This window comes from Drosophila tropicalis, unplaced genomic scaffold (genome assembly GCF_018151085.1).
Source record: "Drosophila tropicalis isolate 14030-0801.00 unplaced genomic scaffold, ASM1815108v1 contig_49, whole genome shotgun sequence".
Taxonomy (NCBI): Eukaryota; Metazoa; Arthropoda; class Insecta; order Diptera; family Drosophilidae; genus Drosophila; species Drosophila tropicalis.
This window is the reverse complement of record NW_027172957.1, coordinates 826-5,466: the sequence shown is the minus strand read 5'-3', so window position 1 is coordinate 5,466 and position 4,641 is coordinate 826. Positions and strand designations below refer to the sequence as shown.

Below are 4,641 nucleotides of genomic sequence, written 5' to 3'. Positions count from 1 at the left end.
CGACTATGTGCTACAATTCAGCTTTCTTTTGGAAATAGATTTAGAAGCAATTGAAATAGAAAACGGCAAAAAAAGGAGAATGAAATCAGCCCATGCTCATACACAAATGCGATGGCGTTATTGTTAGTGTTTAGTTTTTTTACTAGGCCAAAACGCCGATTAAGTCACCATGAGGCATACCAAATACGGGCGAGTCTACTAATAATCCTTTAATGATATTCAATGGCCCGTCTAATGATAAACAGCAGATGGATGAGGAAGGAAAAAGAAAGAAGCCAAAGGCCAGCCACAGACCCTAGAATCTGGCACAGTCCATCTTGTCATAACTAAATGAAGGTCACGTCCTCTGTCTCTCTCTCTCTCTCTCTCTCTCTCTCTCTGTCTGTCTCTGGACACAAGGGACAGCGACAGCAATTGCATGCCAATTATGCACACCTTACGGATAGGCTAAAATTGGGACATTTGCTTATATAAAATATGTAAGGAAAAAAAAAACAAAAATCATATTCAAGCAGGCAAAGTGCTTACTAACTACGAAAGGCAGGAAATGCTTTCGTTGACGACGACGTTCATGGAAATACGGTCAAGAAATTGTTGTACGTTTTGCATAAATGCTGTGCTTCGTTGTCTTCACCCCATTGTTGTTGTTTTTGTTGCAGTGCTGCGTTTTGATTTTGATACGTTTTTGGCTAGCCGGCGATCTCTAGCTACTAAAATTGGTCAATCGACTCGATTCGACGGTGTCCCCAAACTCACGCATACAATTTCGAAAAAGTATAAAATTGCATACAATTAATCACAAAGCAATTTCCATTCACAAAGACAACAGCAGTGAGCTGGAGCAACGGTGTTCGATTCCCCCAAAAGGACTATCAATATCAATAAAATACAAACAAATCATTTTCCCCCCAAATCAACTTGACCCGTTCCGGAAAAACATTCAGCAAAAATGTGCGCGAAATTCGTTTGTGTTATGCTCGTGGCCAGCTTTGTGCGGTGCTTTGGCTCTACCATCGCAGGATAATAGCGAAAAGGATTTAGTGAATATGCTGAATAAATTGGATAATGATGATTCAGTATCATTGTTTGGTGGCCTCGTATTGATCTTACCGAAACAGGGTAGCTATAGTGCCAGCAAGGCGTGAATCGTTTGAGGATCGCGCTGAACGTTATTTGGAAAGCCATGAACTATACCTTTCGTTCTCTGGTGATGAGCAGGATGAGAATACCGAGAATGTTTAAGTGGACGTGCCATGGAGGGTAAGTTATCGAAAGTCAGAGACATACAAACATTTGCATATTAAGCATTATATAAAAGTAAATTTGATTGCATGCTTGCCGGCGAAAGTTTAAAATTAGTGAAAAGCTTTCACTGAAGCTCTTAGTATAGTCTACTTTTGTGTGATTTGTATTTAATTGGATGTGTGTTTTCTTAATTTATTCAACTTATACAGAATCGTGCAGCAAGCGCATGAAGAAAATGCTGTTGCCACTGCTGTTGGCTTTGAAATTGAAGAAGGCTGTGGTCATCAAGGTTCTGTTCACCATCATCAAGTTCATTTCCCTCAAGGCTCTGGCCATCTCTTTCCTTGCCCTCATTTTGGCTGGTTAGAATGCGATGCAATTCATTGTAAATTGACATGGATTTAACAATTTCAATTTTTTTCAAAGGTGCCACCTCCTTCAAGGATTTGTTGGCTAAGAAGAAGGATCACATCACTACTGCCTACATCACGGGCAGCCCATTGAATGCCGATATTGTGCATTCCGACTGGAGCCAAAATGGTCAGGCTGCTGCCGCCGACTTAGCCTACAACCACTAAGGTCTGGCTCAACCCTTCTAAACAACCATGAAAATCAACTCCATTCATTCGACTTTATCCTCTTCTATCTCTTCGTTCCTTCTACTTTGATTTTCCTTTCCACCCTGCCGACACTTTCCTTTTCACATTCGTTGTAGTCAATAATTATTTAGTTGTATTTAGTTAGTTAACTGCGACATACCAAAAAAAAAAAAAAAAAGAAACACAAAAAAATGACAACCAACGGCCACCCCGACGAACCCAACCGACGACTTGAATAGCTCAGGACAATGCATATCGAATATTCTAATCATATTTGCGCCATATTTATTGTATCATCCACAAGCCACAATTTCTTAGCAGACTCAATATCACGTAACACACTCAGGTCCATCAAAATATGTCTGCTAAATGAAAGAGTATTTATTTACTAAGTATTTATTATGATATATTTAATAGCAATTGATTAAAAATGATTCATGAAAAGAAACCAAAATTCTTTGAATACTTTTAAAACTCTTCGTTTCCTAGAGAAAACCTGATTTATCAGATTCGTAAATAAATACATTTTAACGTCGTAAATTATATCGCGAAAATAGATTAACAAAATTAACACTAATTATTGTTAATTATTTATACACAGAGCCCTATCTATAATTTCTCCACAGTTTTCACCTATCGCGCCTATGAAATGGATTGACCAAAAGCTATTTTTAGTATAAACAAAAATGGCAAGCAATTGCATCGATTGTGGTAAATTATATATGAAAATCGCGCTAATTGACGGGTTTCTGGTAACAGCCAATTGGGCATATCCAGTGGACGATAAAGAACCAGTATTGCAAGTTGAGTATACTCAAGAGCATGTGGAGGGCACACTTGATCCAAATTCAGGTCAATTGAAACGGTTTCCGGAAGGTCTACTTCAATGGGGCAATAAATTACGAAACAAGCTCGGCTACAAGACAACCCCTCAGACATCCAATCCACCTACAGAACCACCTACAGAACCTACTCAACCGGTGCAGTGACTAACTCAACCGCTTTGCCAACAATTGCCAACTAAGCCCCCAAAACAATTGATTCAAGAACATTTTTTATACCCTTGCAAAAAGGGTATATTAATTTTGGTCAGAAGTGTGCAACGCATAAAACGAAGCATCTCCGACCATACAAAGTATATATATTCTTGATCAGCACGACGAGACGAGTTCAACTAGCCATGTCCGTCCGTCCGTCCGTCCGTCTGGATCAACGCAAACTCCTCCTAGACCGTAAGAGCTACAGAGCTGAAATTTTGCACGTAGGCTTGTATATTCTGCAGGGGTTGTATATCTGGGATTCAGGCGGATCGGACCACTATATCTATAGCTCCCATACAAACCCCAAAGTCACGAACAGTGACTTTTCTCAATAACTTCGTTATTTTCTGTGTTATTATCGTGAAACTTAATATTAGAGAGTTTATTACGCTTATAAACGACTGTGCCAAACAAATAATTTTCCCCCCAAATCAACTTGACCCGTTCCGGAAAACATTCAGCAAAAATGTGCGCGAAATTCGTTTGTGTTATGCTCGTGGCCAGCTTTGTGTGCGGTGCTTTGGCTCTACCATCGCAGGATAATAGCGAAAAGGATTTAGTGAATATGCTGAATAAATTGGATAATGATGATTCAGTATCATTGTTGGAATACGTATTGATCTACAAAAAGGAGTAGTTATAGTGCCAGCAAGGCTGTTGGATCGTTCGCTGAACGTTATTTGGAAACCCATGAACTATACCTTTCGTTCTCTGGTGATGAGCAGGATGAGAATACCGAGAATGTTTAGAGTGGACGTGCCATGGAGGGTAAGTTATCGAAAGTCAGAGACATACAAACATTTGCATATTAAGCATTATATAAAAGTAAATTTGATTGCATGCTTGCCGGCGAAAGTTTAAAATTAGTGAAAAGCTTTCACTGAAGCTCTTAGTATAGTCTACTTTTGTGTGATTTGTATTTAATTGGATGTGTGTTTTCTTAATTTATTCAACTTATACAGAATCGCGCAGCAAGCGCATGAAGAAAATGCTGTTGCCACTGCTGTTGGCTTTGAAATTGAAGAAGGCTGTGGTCATCAAGGTTCTGTTCACCATCATCAAGTTCATTTCCCTCAAGGCTCTGGCCATCTCTTTCCTTGCCCTCATTTTGGCTGGTTAGAATGCGATGCAATTCATTGTAAATTGACATGGATTTAACAATTTTAATTTTTTTCAAAGGTGCCACCTCCTTCAAGGATTTGTTGGCTAAGAAGAAGGATCACATCACTACTGCCTACATCACGGGCAGCCCATTGAATGCCGATATTGTGCACTCCGACTGGAGCCAAAATGGTCAGGCTGCTGCCGCCGACTTAGCCTACAACCACTAAGGTCTGGCTCAACCCTTCTAAACAACCATGAAAATCAACTCCATTCATTCGACTTTATCCTCTTCTATCTCTTCGTTCCTTCTACTTTGATTTTCCTTTCCACCCTGCCGACACTTTCCTTTTCACATTCGTTGTAGTCAATAATTATTTAGTTGTATTTAGTTAGTTAACTGCGACATACCAAAAAAAAAAAAAAAAAAAAAAAACACAAAAAAATGACAACCAACGGCCACCCCGACGAACCCAACCGACGACTTGGATAGCTCAGGACAATGCATATCGAATATTCTAATCATATTTGCGCCATATTTATTGTATCATCCACAAGCCACAATTTCTTAGCAGACTCAATATCACGTAACACACTCAGGTCCATCAAAATATGTCTGCTAAATGAAAGAGTATTTATTTACTAAGTATTTATTA

At 39.2% G+C, this 4,641-nt stretch overlaps 2 pseudogenes; both read left to right on the top strand.

Annotated features, from left to right (window-relative positions):
* Positions 1 to 949: 949 nt before the first annotated feature.
* LOC137574906 (uncharacterized) lies at positions 950 to 1,844 on the top strand (annotated as a pseudogene).
* Positions 1,845 to 3,350: 1,506 nt separating this feature from the next.
* On the top strand, positions 3,351 to 4,236 carry LOC137574907 (uncharacterized; annotated as a pseudogene).
* Positions 4,237 to 4,641: the final 405 nt, after the last annotated feature.